Here is a 19,673-nt window from a genome sequence, read left to right as displayed (position 1 = left end):
CTTTGCTCTTCCTTTGTCTTCTTCCATAACTCTGAGGCCTCCCCAGCCCTGTGGAATTGTGAGTCTATTAAACCTCCTTCCTTTATAAATTACCCAGTCTCAGATATGTCTTTATTAGCAGTGTGAGAATAGACTAATACAAAAGACATACTCAATACTGGAAAATTTATAAAGGAAACAGGTTTAATGGATTCACAGTACCGCATGGCTGGGAGGCCTTACAATCATGGCAGAAATCAAGGAGGATAATGGCACATCTTACATGGCAGAAGGCAAGAGAGCATGTGCAGAGGAATCCCCTTTATAAAACCATCAGATCTTATGGGACTTATTCACTATCACAAGAACAGCATGGGAAAAACCTGACCCCATGATTCAATTACCTCCCACCAGGTCCCTCCCACAACATGTGGGGATTGTTACAAAATTAGAGATGATATTTTGGTGGGGACAGAGAGCCAAACCATATCAAGTAACATGATCATTTTTAGTGGCCTGATCCATTGTCACATGTTCTAACTCCTGGTTATAAGTATTAGAAAATGATCACCATACTTTCTTGTAGGTGACCCTGATCCAATTGCTTTTGCATAGAATGTTTCCTGAAAGTCAAGCACTCCTCCACTCTAACCCCACTTCCTGCAAAGGATTGGCAGCACTGTCTGCACGGTGACTTTGCAGGAGATGAGATACTGTACATTACTGGAATTTATTTTGCTACTTGGTTGACATATTTATTTTAGGAAATGCTTCAGACAATATGTTAAAGGTTGCAGACAGAAGGTCCATTGGCTTTCCTTATTGGAAAATAAAGCATATGTGAGGTCAAAAAAGCACTCGAGATTTCTCTGCAACTGTACTAATGAGAAATGACAAAGGCTGAAAGAAACGATGGAAAATAAATAGCACTGGGGGACTGGTTCAACATCTGATTAAACAGAGTACAGTATTTGTTTTCCTTTTGGCTGTATACTTTTAGGCTAAAGATAAAAATATAGTAATTTCATGTAACTGTGAAAAGGTCATCTGGCTAATTTTATTTTAAGCATAAGAAAGTGGGAAGAGTACTTAACCTTCATTTGTAGATTATCATATTGCTTTATAACATTGCTGGAAGGAAATCCTTACGAGTCAGAGAGAATTTTGACAAAAAAAAAGAAAAAAGAAAAAAAAACAGTGTCCCTAAAATGTCTTGGAATCATTTGTCCTTCGTATGTTTTATGTCCCAATGTATACCTTTATAGAAAAGGTCATGTTATAATAATTAGCAGTAACATTTATTTAAAGCATATATATTAATGTCTTATAAGATTTATGCTACTTTTGATAAGTGCAGCAGTGAACATTTTAATTGCACTATAAATACTAGATGGAGCAATAGATTGCTCAAATAATCATTTTTGCCTTTCAGCTAAAATTTGCACAATGCTACAACATCTAAAAACTAAAATTGGCATCATAATTGACACAGAGTTATTTAGTCAACGTTAAGTATACTCACCACGCAAATGGCAAACCATATAATTACTATTATTTGGGAGATTGTTTTGCTAAGTAGTCAGTTTATAAGGTTAGTACCATTTTCTGTCATATTTTATCTCAAAGTTTAATTGTCTGTGGCTTCATTGCAAATGTGAAGGATTCAAAACGACTAGCGTAAGAATGAAAAAATGGGAAACTAGAAAGTCTTTTAGAACCTGCAGGAATCTCTTTATGCTATTTGTGTTACAGGCGAGCTGTATGAGAATCTCAATTCTTATCCAGTGTCACACTGTGTGGCATATACTTATCAGAATCCATCTAAGCACAAATTGTTTCACATAAGCTTTCCACTATTATCATCATGCCACTGTTTCTGAAAACATAGTGCCATACTATTCTCCAATAAAGGGCATCAGGGCTCCTTGGAAAATAGCTCATTTTAGGACTGGGCTAGGAAATATACAAGATAAGCCTGGAATATCTTGTAGGGTTTGACAGTAAGGACATTCTAAGCAAAATAAATCAAAACAAACAAAAAATGCAGTGAAGGGGGCATATCAAAGACACATTGGAGTCAATTTAAAGAGATGCCAATGGCCAAAACTGAAACAATTTGAGGAAGAAAATAAATAAAGTAGTATTGAATTATAATACGAAGTGTAAATTAAATATCCATGAGTTCATAATGATATAAATAACTATTTGAATAAATAAATGGAAGAAAAGAGACAAATCTACTTTGTAGAAGAATTTCAAACCATTTATGCAAATACTCTACCCTCAATAAAGGGAGAATGATTCACCACTCTTTAAGTGTAGGCTGTCCAAGGTGACTTCCTTCCAAAGAAGATAGTATGGAAAGAGGGAATACAAGAGTGAGTTTACAGTGGAGAAAACTGCCAAATACTTCCTCACTGAATTGGTGAAGATCAACACCAACAGTTATAAGTCACGCTGATAGCGTACCCTTGATATGATGTCATGAAAATGGCACTTTATCTCTGTGGTCTTCCTCCCAGTAACCCATAACCCCAGTCTAACTCATGTAGAAAACACAAGAAAAATCCAAATTAAGGGAGATTCTAGAAAACACCTGGCCAGTACTTTTCAAAATTGTCAAGGTCATCTAAAACAAGGAATATCTGAGATTGTCACAGGCAAGAGAAGCCTAAGGAGACAAGATGACTAATGGCAGTGTACTATCCTTGATGAGACTCTGAAACTGAAAAAGGGCATTCAGTAAAATCTAAGAAAACTTGATTAAGTTTTGGACTTTAGTTTTAAAAAAGATAACACCTGCAAATACCTTCTCCTAGAACAGAATTAGCTCTTCACTGATCTGGCAAAAATTCTGAAAGGAAATCTTTCTTCTCTCTGAAAATTAAAACCAACCTAAATGTTTTTGGAGATATAAACTCCATTTTCTTCCTCACAGGACTGATAGTAAATACTTTTTTGGATCATAACTTTAAGTTTTTGCTTCTCATAAGGATCTTGATGGATAAAGGGAATTACAGTACAAATAACTTATATTGAGTACTGTGAAAGGTACCAATGATTCAAAGCAGAATAAGACAATCCCTACCCTAAAAGTTCCTACAGTCTAACATGTGAGGTGCAAGAAAACTTTATGTAAAATATTTAATTAGAACATACTCAAACTGATATGTCAGAATGAATAAGAGAAGAAAATCTCCTCGTTCTACTGGTGGGAAAGGCTTTACATCAGAAATGACATTTGAGCTGCACATTGATGAATGAGTATAGACGCCGCAGTAACCTAAGGAATAATGTGCACAAACATACTTGTTGTTAATAATTAGAAAAAAAGTGGAAATTGAAGGTTTGAGATGAGAAAAGAGGTAAAGTTGACAGATGATTAGGAACTCATAGATGCTTTAATGTAGCCTTGAAAAAGAGATGGTGTGAATTTCTGGCTTTTAGGTGGTGAAAGAGCTGAGATGTTCATGGGGGTAATGGGAGAGCTGGCTAAGAGTTTACTGTTTTATAGCATGACATTAGTATAGTCATGCTAATGTCATATATAACGGAGATGGACCAGAACAGTCTATCCCAGGACATATAAAAATTCAGCCCTTACTTAGCAATGCCCAAACCAAGTAAATAAAGTCTACCAAAAATAGTTTGTATCTCAAGCATGTAAGTTATTTTGTGTCTCTGAAACATAGAACAGGAAATGAAAAGCAATATATTTAAAAGCTATCATTTTTCAGATACTTAGCCAAGGGTATGCCAAAATAACAGTGAGGTCTGTGTTGAAAGGAAAAACTAACCAGCTTGGGAAAGATCTAAAAAAAGTGTCCCTAAAAATATCCTTATATCTTTTCTCTATCAACTGTTTTATGTGTCATCTTATACCACACAAAATAAGAAAAACAGTAGTTTAGGTGAATGATCTGGTCTAACCAGATTATCTAAATAGCCCTGTCCTCCAAAATATTTACTTATTGTGAGTAAACATGTTTTGCTATACACATTTTATACTGAATGACAGTTCCAGAACTCCATTAGCAAAATCTACCAAAGCCAAAGGTGTTATTTCTAGAATATAAACTCTGACAGTCCTGCAAGCTCCTGAAAATTGGAGACAAGAAACATCTAAAGAAGGGTCTAAATCAACCAGGTCCTAAAAACACCTGGCACAATGGTTCATTCCAGAAGGTAGTCAGACTATAGAGCAACAAGAAAGACACAGTCCCATATAACAGAGAAAACTAGCAAGTTAAATAACTTTTGATATTTCTCAACATTTAGGGCTGTCATTTATTTGTTTAGCACTTTAGAAATTCAAATAATACCGCCATACCTATGTCATTTGATCTTTATAACAGCCCCAAGGAACAGACAGGACAGGGATTTTCCCTCACATTTTATAGATAAGGAAACAGATTCAGCTAAAGTAATTTGCTTTATGTCAAAGAGCTAGTAAATAACAGAACCAGGGTCAGTTCAAAAACTCCTATCCACTATATCCTGCAACCTCATATTTTTGCTTGAGATAGATAGATAGATAATAGATAGATAGACAGACAGAAAGATAGATAGTATATGGGCATGAAGAGTTGAACTTTAATTTTGAGGGTTTTATTCACAATTAACTCTCCATAAATCAGAAAGCTGAGTCCTGAAAATTTTGCTTTCAGACCGTATAGCAAGTAATGTTGGTTTATTCTTTTTCATGGCTCATTTTTTTGTACCTGTTATGCTATCAGAAGCCAATTCATTATCTTGTTCTCAGCTCAGCCTATTTTCCTGTGTCATTTACTATCACCATGACACTTTTCTCTCTGCTTACAGCCACACTCTACCTGAAGTAATTTATCTTTTTTTTTTTTTTTTTTTTTTTTGAGATGGAGTCTCACTCTGTCACCCAAGTTGGAGTGCAATGGTGTGGTCTCGGCTCACTGCAACCTCCGCCTCCTAGGTTCAAGCAATTCTCCTGCCTCAGCTTCCCGAATAGCTGGGATTACAGGCACGTGCTACCGCACCCGGTTAATTTTTGTATTTTTAGTAGAGATAAGATTTCACTATGTTGGCCAGGCTGGTCTCGAAGTCCTGTCCTCGTGATCTGCCCACCTCAGCCTCCCAAAGTGCTGGGATTACAGGCATGAGCCACCACGCCCGGCCAATTTTTTAATCTTTTTAATTTAAAAAGACGTTGACCATACAAATAAGTATAAGAAGGGCATAACAGAAACCTATGTTATCTGCCATCCAGATTTAATGGATACTAACATTTTGCCATAGCTTCTCCAGATGCTTTAATTGAAATAAAACACTACAAAACATTAATCCCCACATCTCCTCAGGGACAAGCATTGTCTTTATGTTAATATGTGCCCATTTCTTTATATTATTTTTCTACAAACAACATAGTTTTTAATCATTTACATAAGTAAAATCATTGTGTATGTATTATTTTGCAACTTTCCTTTTCTACCCCAAATAAATTTATCTAAATATATTTGACACTGTAATTCATTTTAATTGATACATATATTGCTCATTTGGACTGCTGTGTATGATTTCCTTTTATGAAAAATATCATAATTTATTTTTTCCAATATTGAAAGACACTGAAGTTGTGTTCATTTTTTTCTATTATAAACTATGCTGTAATGAACATCTTTGTATGTATTTTTTAGAACACTTATATAAGAGATTCTGTAGGTCACTCAATGAAGAGTGGAAATTTTGGTGTGTAGCATATATTTAATTTTGCTCAGTGTGGTAAATTACTCCCCATAGTGGTTTTTCAAGTTACATTCTCCCCACCAGGGTATCAGAATTCACATTTCCCCACATCCTCTCGGTTGTAGTAATTATCGTTCACCAGCTATTTCTAGATCTCTGTCTTCTACACACATGGAGGCATTGCCCTCTGCCATCCCTTTTGAAGTCAGTCATAGACATACAAATTGTTTTAGGCAATGAAATGTGAGCCAAGCCTTAAGAGCTAGTGAGGAATTCACCATGTTTTCTCTTTGCCTCTGCCTCAGTGAACTTTAATGATCCATATACTGACTTCATCACATTGGGACTCAATGATGATGACATAGAATAAACCCTCTAGTTGACTTGCAATAAACACTAGGTATGAGCCATAAATAAATCATCAATGTTTTATATCATGGTTTGGTAAACTATGGCTTATTGGTCAAATCTGGCCCATTGCATATTTTTATAAACTTTTATAGAAACACAGCCCACAGACATGCCTATTTATTTACATATTGTCTAGGAAGAGTTGAGTAGTTGAGATAAGTTTCAAATATTTACTATTTGTCCCTTTGCAGAAAAAGTTTTCTGAGCCTTGCTTTAAATCACTGAGATTCTGAGGATGCTTATTACTGTAGCATTGCATAGCTCATTCTGACTAATATGTTTACCGCCTTGTGGTATTATCCTACTATAAGCTTTTTGCCAATCTAATGAGTATCTTAAAGTATTCCTTCTCAATGAAGTAAATAATTATTTTTGAAAGCCATAGATATACTGTGCTGATCCTCAGGGTCTTTTAAAGTTATTATTAATAAACTTTATTTTTAGAGTTTTGGCTTACAGAAAAATTGAGTAGTAAGTAGAGATCTTCTACCTATCTTCTCTCCCTGCCTCAGTCTTGTTATAATCTAAAAGATCCTTTTTATTAGGCAGCATGCTGTCACAATGGAGAATTGATCTAGAATTTTTTTAGAACACATAACCCACTTCTTTAAAAAATTATCAAACAAAACTATTTAAAATGTTGCTCTAAACAAGACATTTAATACAGTTTTTGACAGTCTTATTCCTTGGTGGATAGTTGTATCTAAACAGTCTTGCTGTTAGAATATTATTTATTCTTTGTTAATTTTTAACACATATGCACTTTTTATAAACATTAAAGGATAAATTATTGAAAAGCCATATATATTGTGCAATATAAAACTGAAGAATCCACTGCAGCCTAGGGGTAGCTATTAAAATATTATTAATAAGAAGAAAAAAAACCAAATCCTAGAGTACGATAAAGACAATCTAAACAGATCAATCAAATTTTATGAAAATGGATCTCTCAGGGTTTGGGAATACGCAAAAAGGAAGAGTGAGTTGAATTGGTTATTTCTTGCTGCAGCATGTTGCATACGATTCAATGTAGCATTTTACTATCTGAAGCAGCAAGATACAGCAGAAACAACTGGGACAGAGTCAAGAATCCTAATATGAAAGTCTGGTTGTAATGTTTCTTCCCCTGTTCCTGAGCCTTCAATTTATTTAACTGTCTAGGAAAAAAAAGTTGGAATTGATCAGTGGCTCTAACTTCTTCTTCAGGATAACATTTGCTTTCCCCAAATAAACTCTATGTAGCTCTCTGACGTTAAAAAAATGCAGGTATATATTAATTTATTTTGTAAATTGGAATTTGTAATATTTATATTTTATAATGTGGGCCAAACACAATACTAAAAGTCTTTTGATCATACAACAATTTGAAATCATAGCTTCCAATTACAGCAATAACCCTAAGTACCCAGAAACTTGTAATCAAAGGCTATTCCTCTATGGAACCTAAAGTTGTGTGAAACACAGCTTGGAAACTCCTGGACTAGAGCTATCTCTTTGAAAGGCCCTTCTGGTTTTAATATTGAGTTGGTGATGGCTACTGCTGCAGGAATAGGATCATACAACAGTTCAGGTTATAGGCTCAGAAAGTAGGCTGTCATGATTTCAACCCTACTTCTGCTGCTTCCTTATTGTATAACCTTAGGAAAGTTTCCTAGAATCTTTGTACCTCCATTTCTTTGCCTACAATATAAAGATGATGAAACGTCTTCCTGGGAAGAAATGTGAATATTAAATGAGATAGTGCATGTAAAATGCCTGCCACATATAAGCTCCGTATAAATGTCAATTGGTGATATTAGTGTCCTAAAAGGTTATTTCAACCACAATGTCCTAAACCCTTTTATTCACTCACTTTGCCAATCTAAGGACCATTTGAATGCAATTTCCAAATCACTGCTATTGGCAGCTTCCCACAGAGCCTCAGCAGATCTAATTCCATTCATTAGAACAGATGTTGTTGAGGGCCTCCTCAAAGCAAAGTGCTCTGTTAGGTAGAGTAGAAACTACGAGGGTAAATCTGAGTTGTATTTGGTATTTTGAGACATAGGTGAGCATAGCCTTGTGCAGGTCCAAAATTTGACAGAGGTATAAGGGATCCAGGACCTAGGAAATCTTTGTAAAGATAAGGTTAGAGAATAATTTTAAAAGGCAAATGTTACAAGCATATATATGAATATTCACTTCCATGTTTTCATTAAGATTATTCTAATAGTAAATAACACTTACAGAAAGGTTAAGTAAATTGTCAGAGTTTACATAGCTAGGAAGTAGCAGACCTGGGATATAAACCTAGGTGGTAAGGTTGTACACTTACTATTCCAATGGATTACATTACTATTCCTTCTAATGTTTGTTTCTAATATTTGTTTCCCTCTCTGTGAGATGACTGCACTATGCCCTCCAGTTTGTGTAAGTCATGTGACATGATTTTGCCAGTAAAATAATAATAATAAGTGGAGATGATACATGCCATTTTTCAAAGAGAAACTTTAAAAGCTATTGCTTGGTTCTGTCATCACTCCCTTTGCCATCTCATATCAGCCTAGGATGGCCCAGGTAGGGGCTGTTCCTTTAGCCTGGCTCCCAAAACAAAAAGAAGGCACAGAAAGCAAAGTCAAAGCCAATCGTGGAAGACATGTACTGATAATGAGAAATGTGGTTTTTCTGGCTGTTGTCAGCCACTTAGATTTTGAAGTTGTTTGCAGTAGCAGTATAAAAACTAGTGAAAAACAAAACACAAATGGATATAACCAACAAAGTAGAATGCACTTCAAACTGCCAATGTTATTATTCTGAACTATTAAGCCAGCTTCTAACATTGAATTACTTCATGCCTGGCTTAAAATCTCCTGAGGTTTTTTTTTTTAATTATTATTATTTTCATTAATGCAATGATAAAGTAGTAAAGCCTAAAGTCTAAACTCTTCATCCTGGTGGCACTCAAGGCCTTCTATAGCCTGGCCTTAATAATTTTTCTCTTTTGAGTATCATATCCTTTCCACTTTCCCAATTTTCTCCCACTTTTTCCACCTTCAGATATGCACACAGTGAACACTAGGTCAGGCCATTTCTAGGTTCATCCAGGCCCTTTCACATGCCTATACATTTTTTAATGCCATTACAAATTTCTGGATTCCTTCACCTCCCCTCACTCTCTGTCTTCCCTATAAATTTCTATTAATACACAAAGACCCAGCTCCAATGCTATTCCCCAGGGAGATGTAATTGTTCCCTCTTCTCTGGTCTCATTAAGCTGCATGAGGAAGTTTAACAAGGCAATTCATACATAAAAGGTAATAAAAGATACATGTCTCTCTGCCCCACCCCTCCCCACACCTCGGACTATGAGCTTCTTGAAGACAGGGACTGTGTCTTTATCCATTCCTATATTCTGAAGACCACACTGAGCTTGGCAATTAATAGAGATGACACACATGCTTGCAGTCACGCAGGTTTAGGAAATTAATAAATTTTAAAAATAGGAAACTCTATTACTCAAAATTAATGTCAATTTGGCTTAGACCTGTTACTGCTATTGCCCAAAGAGAAATGCAGATCTCAATGACACAAATAACTAGAGGAATGGTCTGAACATCAGCAAGATGGTAGAATAAAACTTTCCAGGACTCATCTCCTCCCGCTGCAGAAACATCCATTTGAACAACTATGCACACACAAATATACCTGGACAAGAGCTAAGCAAATGAAGTGAGAGATTGCAGTACCTAGAAGTAGCACAGAAATAAGAAGACACGTTGAAGAGGGTAGGAAAGTTTCATATTACTTGCATCACCCCTCCATAACCCCAGGTCGCACAGCATGGATAGCAATACCCTCTGCTTAGGGTAAGTAAAGGGAAGTGAACAATGGACTTTGTCCTCGTCCCCAACATCGGACCCATTCTAATAAAACTCAGCACTGAACAGGCCCCCAGGGTTCAAGACTCCAGACTGGTAACTGTGGACTGAGCCTCTTGAGCCATCCTAGAGCCAGGCCAGACCACAGAGACTTAGGCTCCAGGCCTGCACCAGGCCCAGGCTGGTTACAGTATCCCAGGGACCTGTACCACTCTCAGAAACAGACTTGCCCCACATCCCCAGGTTTTAGGTATACCAAAGTGCTGGGGCAGCTCCTGTGGCCCCAGGGTCCAAGACTTCAAGGTTCCAGACGAGTCAAGAATCAGGTTTGTGTATACAATCTCAGGCTTCAGGCATTCCACAGCCCAGGTCAGGCATCAGGCCAACACCCATGGATGCAGGCTTCAGGCCTACCAGGTACCAACCTGGGCCCTGCAGCTCTACCCTCTCGGCCAGCTCCTGTGGTCCCATGCTCTACCAGACAATTGGTCTAGGTCCATCCCAGTGGACCCCAGTGCTGTGCTCATCCCAAGAACCCAGGCTCCAAGACCACTGTTAGGGACGAAGGTTCCAGGCTGATTCCTATGGCCCCAGTACCTGGGCCAGCATTCACAGGCATAACCTACAGGCCAGCACCCACCCAGTAACCCTTTAGGAGAGTAGCTGCAGACTCATACTCTAGGCTTGTTTCCACCATACCAGGCTCCAGGCCAGACCCTGTGGCTCCAGGCATCAGACCAGCACCCACCCAGTAACCCTTTAGGAGAGTACCTGCAGACTCATACTCTACGTTTGTTTCCACCATACCAGGCTCCAGGCCAGACCCTGTGGCTCCAGGCATCAGGCCAGCACCCAAGATCCCAGGCTCCAGACTAGCCCCCAAAGACTAAGGTTGCATGCCTGTCCCAGCACTAGGCCAACTCCAGTCTCTAGGTCAGTCCCAGTAGTTTCAGACTCCAGTGGATCTAGGGTCAAGGCCTGTTTCAGCAGAACGAAGATCCAGACCCACCCAATTGGACCCCAGTGCCAGGCAGAACTCCATGCACTGACACTCCATAACCACCCCTGTAGACCCAGCCTCTAAATATGTCTCCACGGACACAGGACATAGTCCTTCCCCAGGGCCAGGCCACTTTCCAAGCACCCAGGCTTCAGACCCAGCCCAGGAACAAAGTTCATCCTAGTGCCTGGCTTACCATGCCAGACTCAGTCTCAATGCTTACCCCAGCACAAAGTCAACACCTGTAGACCCACACCTCAGGCTTTACCATGGATACAGGCTCTTGGCCTGCTGCCATGAATCTAATCATCAGATCCACCCCAGAGGATTCAAACTCTAGGCTCAACCATGTGGACCTAGGTGCTAGGCCCATTCATAGGCTGACCCAGACACCATGCCAGCTTGTCCAAGAAGCCCAACAGCAAGTCTGCCTACAGATCACAACAGGTATCCTGCCAAAACTCTCTGAATGAGCTGATTGGTGAAGGACTTTCCCAGGCAGTCAGTCTGCAAAGGTTAAAATAACTCCTTACCTCTTCAAATGTGCAGATATCAACATAAGGCAATAAGAAACAAGAAAACCAAGAACTCATAACACCACCAAAAAATACAGTAATCACCCAGTAGATGCCCCACTAAATAAATGGAGATATGTGAACTGCCTAACAAATAATTCACAATAATTGGTTTAAGGAAGTTCATTAAACTTTGAGAAGAGAGAAATAATTCAATGAAATCAGTAAAATAATAAATGGCCAACAAAATAAATTTATCAGAGAGATTGAACTTAGAACAAAAATCAAACAGAAATCCTAGAGTTGAAACAATTAATGAAATGAAAAATACAGTAGAATGCATCAAAAGCAGAATTAATCAAGCAAATGAAAGAATATGTAAAATCAAAGACAGTTTATTTGTAAGTATATAGTCAGAGGAGAAAAAAAAATAAAGAAATGAAAGAAGAAAGTTTACAGGATTTATGGGATAGCACCAAAACACCAAATGTTTGATTTTAGGAGTTGATGAAGAAAAACAAAAAACAAAGGGGTAGAACAAAACTTTAAAAAGTAGCAGAAAATTCTCCAAAGATGAGAAAAGGTATATCCAGGTACAGGAATATCAAGTGTCTCTATTCAGATTCAATCCAAATGAGATTATACCAAGATGTATTATAACCAAACTACTCAAAGACAAAGAAAGGATCCCGAAAGCTGCAAGAGAAAAGGAGCAAGTGACACATAAGAGAGTTGTAATAAGGGTAGCAGCAGATTTCTCAGCAGAAACCTTACATGTAAGGGGAGAGTGAGATTATACTTTTCTTTCCAATCCAAAGCCCAGAACTACAGGGGCCTGGCCTACCCTGGTGCAGTCTTTAAGCCTGAGTCTATGTTGACTGGACTGGCTCTGCATTGGGTCAGGAGGCTCAGCCCAAAGATGATATATAAACAACATACTTCAAAGTGCTGAAGGAAAATAATCTGCCAACTAAGAATACTTTACCTGAAAAAAACTGTTCTTCAGAGACGAAGAGATAAAGACTTTCTTAAACAAAAGCTGAGGGAGTTTATCACCAACAGACCAGTCTTATAAAAAATGTAAAAGGTAGTTTTTCAAGCTGAAAGAAAACTATGCAGATTAGTATCACAAAAACACATGAAAATATTAAACTCATTCATAAAAGTACACAGTCAAATTCAGAAAATTAAGGCTGTAATGGTGTTGTGCAAACCATTTACATCTTTTGCTTGAAGGTTAAAAGACAAAACTATTAAAATAATAATAGCTGTAATAATTTTTAAGACACACACACAAAATAAAAAGATGCACACTGTGCTATTGAAAACATAAAATTTGTAAGGGGTAAGGTAAAGTAAATAAATTTTTAAAAATGAGATTAAGCATAATATGTTATCAGCTTAAAATAGAATAGCCTGTTTTAACTATAAGATGTTTTATGTAAGCCTCATGGTAACCACAAAGCAAAAACCTTTCGTAGATCCACAAAAGATAAAAAGCAAAATATCAAAGCATACCACTAAAGAAAATTATTTAATTACAAAAGAAGACAGCAAGAGAAGGAAAAAGAAACAAAGGCTCTACAAAACAAAATGGGTTTAAGTCCTTACTCGTCAATAATTACCTTAAATGTAAATGGATTCAATTCATGAATCAAAAGACATAGAGGGTCTGAATGGATAAAAAAGTAGACAAAACAATATACTGCTTACAAGAGACTTGCTTTACCTTTAAGGACACACTAGACTGAAAATGAAGGAATGGAAAAATATATTTCATGCAAATGGAAACCAGTGGTAGTCATATCAGATAAAATACATTTTAAGTTAAAACCTGTAAAAAGAGACAAGGTCATTATATATTGAAAAAGAAGTCAAATTATCAAAAAAAATTATAACAATTATAAATATATATGCAGCCAAGAGCAAAGCACCTCAATAGACAAAGTAAATTTTAATATATCTGAAGAGAGGTTGTAATGTCACAATAGTAGGAGATTTTATACCCCACTTTCAGCCATCCATAAATTGTCCATACAGAAAATCAATAAGGAAACCTCAGACTTTAGATTAAAAGGAAACTACAGAAATATAAAGAACATTCCACCCAACAATGGCATACACTTAAGTCTCAAGTGCACACGGATCATTCTTCCAGATAAATCATATGTTAGGAGACAAAACAAGTCTTAACAAACCTAAGACTTAAAGATCTTAGCAAATCATAACAAATACCTTTTCCAACCAACAATAGTATAAAAGTAGAAATCAGTAACAGAATGAATTTCAGAAACTTTGCAAATGCATGAATATTAAACAACATGCTCCTGAACAACTAACAGGTTAAAGAAGAAATTTGAAGAGAAATTTCAAATAAAAATAGATACATAAAATACCAAAATGTATAAGATTTAGCAAAAGCAGTTCCAACAGAGAAGTTCATAGCAATACACATTTACATAAAAAAGAGAAATATTTGAAATAAATAGACCAATTTTACACCTCAAGGAACTAGAAAAAGAAGAGCAAGCATAGCCTAAAGTGTGTAGAACTAAAGAATATTAAAAATCAGAGAAGAAATAAATGAAAGACTAGAAAGACAATAAAAAGATCAACGTGTTGTTTTTTGAAAAGGTAAACAAAATTGACAAACCTTAGACTAATCAACAAAAAACCCTCAAATAAATAAAATCAAAAATGAAAGAAAAGACATTACAACTGATACCACAAAATTAAAAAAGGATCATAGCCGACTACCATTAACAACTATATGCCAACAAATGAGATAACACTGAAGAAATAGATACATTTCTAGATACAACTTACAACGTATCAAGAGGGGGTCATGGAGAAATATAAAACTTAACAGAATAATAGCAAGTAAGGAGACTGAACAAACAGGAAAAAAAAAACTCTAAAAAAAAAAAAAGACCAAGAAGTGGTGATTCTACCAAACATGTAAAGAACAACTAATACCAATTCTCTTCAAAGCCTTTCAAAAATTGAAGGGAGAGAAAGCTTGCAAACTCAATTTATGAGTCCCACATTACTCTGATAATAAAACCAGACAAGAGTACTACAACAAAAGAAAATGACAGGTTAATATCTCTGATGAACATGGAATCAAAAATTCTCAACAAAATGTCAGAAAACTGGATTTAACAACATAAAAAATATCATTCTCTATGATCAAGTGGGATTTAACCAAGGGATGCAAGCATGGTTCAATATACACAAATCTATAAAAGTGATACGCCACATTAACAGAATGAAGAACAAAATAAATATCACCTCAATAAATGTGGAAAGATCATCTGACAAGGTTCAATATATTTCTATGAGAGAAAGTCTCAACAAATTAGGTATAGAAAGAACATACCTCAAACAAAAAAAAGGCCATATATGACAAGTCCACAGTTTATATCATCCTTAATGGAGGAAACCTAAAAGCTTCTTCTCTAAGATCAGGAAAAAGACAAGGACGTCCACATTTACCACTTATATTCAACACAGTACTAGAAGTCTGATCTACAGAAATCAGGCAAGAAAAATAAATAAAAGCCATCCAAATTGGAAAGGAAGCAGTTAAACTGTTCATGTTTGTAGATGGCATGATCTTATATGTAGAAAATCCTAAAGACTCCACCAAAAAGCTGTTAGAACAAATAAATCCAATAAAGTTGCAGAATGCAAAATCAACATATAAAAACCAGTAGCATTTCTAATACTAACAATTAATTATCATTGATAACAATAGAAATGAAGAAAAAAATCCCATTTCCAATAGCTGCAAAAAAATAGAATATTTAAGAATAAATTTAACAAAAAAGGTGACAATCTTATATACTGAAAACTAAAAAACATTGTTGAAAAAATTAAAGAATATAGAAATAAATGGAAAGATATCTCATGCTCATGGATTAGAAGATTTAATATTGTTAAAATGTCCATACTACCCAAAGTGATCTACAGATTCCATGCTATCCCTATCAAAATTCCGCTGACATTTTTTCACATAAGTTAAAAAAGAAAAAAAAATCCTAAAAACCTTATGGAACCACAAAAGACTCAGAATAACCAAAGCAATCTTGGGCAAAACAACAAAGCTGGAGGCCTCAAAGTACCTGACTTCAAAATATACTATAAAATATAATAAAGTACAGTAGTACCAGCAAGGTACTACTGACATAAAAAAGAGACATACATCAATGGAATAGACTAGAGAACCTAGAAATAAATCTGTACATTTACTGGCAATTTATTTATTTATTTATTTATTTATTTTATTATTTATTTATTTATTTATTGAGATGAAGTTTTTGCCCAGGCTGGAGTGCAATGGCGTGATCTCAGCTCACTGCAACCTCCTCCTCCTGAGTTCAAGTGATTCGCCTGCCTCAGCCTCCTAGGTAGCCGGGATTACAGGCATGCACCACCACGCCTGGCTAGTTTTGTACTTTTGGTGGAAATGGAGTTTCACCACGGTGGTCAAGCTGGTCTCGAACACCTGACCTCAGGTGATCCACCCGCCTCGGCCTCCCAAAGTGCTGGGATTACAGGCATGACCCACCATGCCCAGCCTACTGTCAATTTATTTTTGACAAAGGTGCCATGAATACACAATGGGGAAGGAACAGTTTCTTCAAAAAATGGTGTTGAGAAAACTAGATATCCATATATACAGAAGAATGAAATTAGACCCTTATGTCACACCATATACAAAAATTAACTCAAAATAAATCAAACACTTAAATGTAAGAACTGAAACTATAAAACTACAAGAAGAATACATAAGGGAAAATCTCCATAACATTGGTCTGGACAATGAGTTTTTGGATTTGGCCCCAAAAGCACGGGCAACAAAACCATAAATAGACAAATGGGATTTCATCAAACTAAAAAGCTTCTTTGCAGCAAATGAAACAATCAAGAGAGTGAAGATACTACCTCCAGAATGAGAGAAAATATTTGGAACCTGTATATCTTATCAGGGGTTAATATCCCACAATATAAGGAACTTGTACAACTTTATAAAAAGAAAACAAATCACCACATTAAAAAATGGGCTAAGGGCCTGAATAGAAATTTCTCAACAGAAGACATACAAATGGCCAACAGGGATATAAAGTGTTCAATGTCACTAATCATTAGGGAAATGTAAACTAAAATAACAACACACTATTGTCTCACACATGTTATAATGGCTAGTATCAAAAAGACAAAAGATAACAAGTGTTGATAAGCATGTGGATAAAAGGGAATCAATGCTGTTGGCAGGAGTGTAAATTATTATAGCCATTATGGAAAACAGTATGGAGGTTCCTCAAAAAACTATAAACAGATGATCCAGTAATCCCACTACTGGGTATATATCCAAAGGAAATGAAATCAATTATATGAATGAAATCAATTATATCAATTAATTAATGAAATCATTATATCAAAGAGATAACTGTATTCCATATTCCTGCAGCATTCTTCACAAAAGCCAAGATATGGAATCAATCTAAGTATCCATCAATGGATGAATGAAAGAAAATGTGGTATAGATACACAATGAAATAATCTTTTGCCTTAAAAAAGAAGAAAATCCTGTCAACAACATGGATGAACCTGGAAAGCATTATATTTAGTGAAATGAGCTAGGCACAGAATCACCAATACCTTATAATCTCACTTATATTTGTAATCTCAAATGTTGAACTCATAGAAGCAGAGAGTACAATGGTGGTTATCAGAGCTGTGGGTTGGGCGTGGAGAGATACTTGATAAAGGATATCAAATTTCACTTAGGAAGAATAAGTTTAAACGATCTATTGTATAATACAGTGACTATACTTAATGTATCATTTTTGATTTTTGTTTCTTTTTGAGACACAGCCTTGCTCTGTTGCCCAGGCTGGAGTGCAACGTGCGATATTGGCTCACTGCAACCTCTGCCTCCCGAGTTCAAGCAATTCTCCTGCCCCAGCCTTCCAGGTGGATTACAGGTGCATGCCACCATGCCCAACTAATTTTCTTTTGTATTTTTAGAAGAGATGAGGTTTTGCCATGTTGGCCAGCCCAGTCTCGAACTCCTGACCTCAGGTGATCCACCCACCTCAGCCTCCCAAAGTGCTGGCATTATAGGCATGAGCCACCATGCCCGGCCAATGTATTGTATTTTTTGAAAATTGAGTATATATTTTAAGTGTTCTCACAAGAAATGATAATTATGTGAGGTAATGCATATGCTATTTAGCTAAATTTAGCCATTTTACAATGTATATATATTTCAAAACATGTTATATACAATAAACACATAAAATTTTTGTCAATTAAATATTTTAAAAATACTGAAAGCAGATTCCATATATACAACTATTAAAGTGAGAAAAATAAACTTAAATATGCATATTTATGTATTACTTATATAGAATAGCCTCCTCTTATCCATGGTTTCACTTTGTGCAGTTCAGTTACCAGAGATAAACTGTCGTATGAAAATACTAAATGCAGAATTTCAGAAATAAACAATTAATAGGTTTTAAATTACATGCTGCTCTGAGTAGCATGATAAAATCTTGTGCCATGCCATTCCTTCCTGCCCAGATCTGAATCATCCCTTTGTCCAGCATATTCAAACATACACATTACCTGCTGACTAGTCACCTAGCAGACACCTTGGTTATCAGATTGACTATACTGGTATTGCAGTGCTTGTGTACACATAACCGTTTTTTTGTTTGTTTGTTTGTTTGTTTGTTTGTTTGTTTTTTGAGACGGAGTCTCACTCTGTCACCAGGCTGGAGTGCAGTGGCGTGATATTGGCTCACTGCAACCTCTGCTTCCCGAGTTCAAGTGATTCTCTTGCCTCAGCCTCCCAAGTAGCTGGGATTACAGGTGCTCGCCACCACGCCCAGCTAATTTTTGTATGTTTGGTAGAGACAGGGTTTCACCATGTTGGCCAGTATGGTCTCGACCTCTTGACCTCGTGATCCACCTGCCTCGGCCTCCCAAAGTGCTGGGATTACAGGCATGTGCCACCACGCCCAGCCCAAAGGTTATTAAGAAAATAACCTTTATTTTCTTAATAATGGCCTTAAAGTGCAAGAGTAGTGATGTTGACATAATGTTCTAATTGTTCTACTTTATTTTTAATTATTGTTTTTAATCTCTTACTGTGTCTAATTTATAAATTAAATTTTATCATAGGTGTGCATGTATAGAATAAAACAGCATATATATGATTTGGTACCATCCATGCTTTCAGGCATCTGCTTGGGGTCTTAGAACATATCCCTCATGGATAAATGGGGACTGCTGTATTCCAATCTTCCAAAAGCACTAAGGACATTTGATCTCATGTGTTTTTCCTCTAATCCCTGTCAAGCAATTCCAAAGGACTCCTAGCTGTAGACTGTAAAGGACTAATATAGACAGGAACTAGTCTGGGACCATGACTGCCCTCATGTAAATGAAACCAGATCAGGGTTCATCCTCAAGGCCCAGTGAGGCCTTACAGACACTTACTAGCATCCTGATTCCAAATGTTTCATACCATCCTTCACCTGAATGAGGGGAAGTGGGTAAAAGAAAAAAGATACTTGTTTTCATTTGCCTCACTACCAGGGATTAACAAACTTTTTCTGTAAAAGGCCAGATAGTAAATATTTTGGGCTTTTTAGGCCATAAGGTATCTGTTACTACAACTCAACTCTGCCCTTATACCACGAAAGTCACAATACACAATACATAATAGAATGGAATGGCCGTATTCCCAAAAAACTGTATTTATGGACAATGACATTTGAGTTCTCTATGATTTTCACATGACATATTATCTGGGTTTTTCAGCCACCTAAAATATAAAAATCATCTTTGTTTATCTGCCAGACAAAAACAGGTCATTGGCTATATTTGGCTCATGGTGTGTAGTTTGCAGATTACTACCCTAAGGTAAACACACATTCTGTAGTGTCAAGTAGTGAATTAACTTTATTACTTATAAATTTGACTGGGGTGCTTCTGTTGAAAGACCACACTGCTCCTCATCTCTGTTAATCGCAAAACAAAATTATGCAAGCTTTGCTGAGCTTTAGCTATCGCAGAAGTCTTGATATTTATTTAAAATTTTGAATTAAGTTAGAGTCCTCTTTGCATTTCTCAGTGGTGTGAAATGAAATTTTAATGAGATTTTTCTCATTCCCTGAG

Source organism: Gorilla gorilla, chromosome X, assembly GCF_029281585.2.
Source record: "Gorilla gorilla gorilla isolate KB3781 chromosome X, NHGRI_mGorGor1-v2.1_pri, whole genome shotgun sequence".
In the NCBI taxonomy this organism is placed as follows: domain Eukaryota; kingdom Metazoa; phylum Chordata; class Mammalia; order Primates; family Hominidae; genus Gorilla; species Gorilla gorilla.
The sequence above is the reverse complement of the archived record's forward strand: the minus strand, read 5'-3'. Positions refer to the sequence as shown.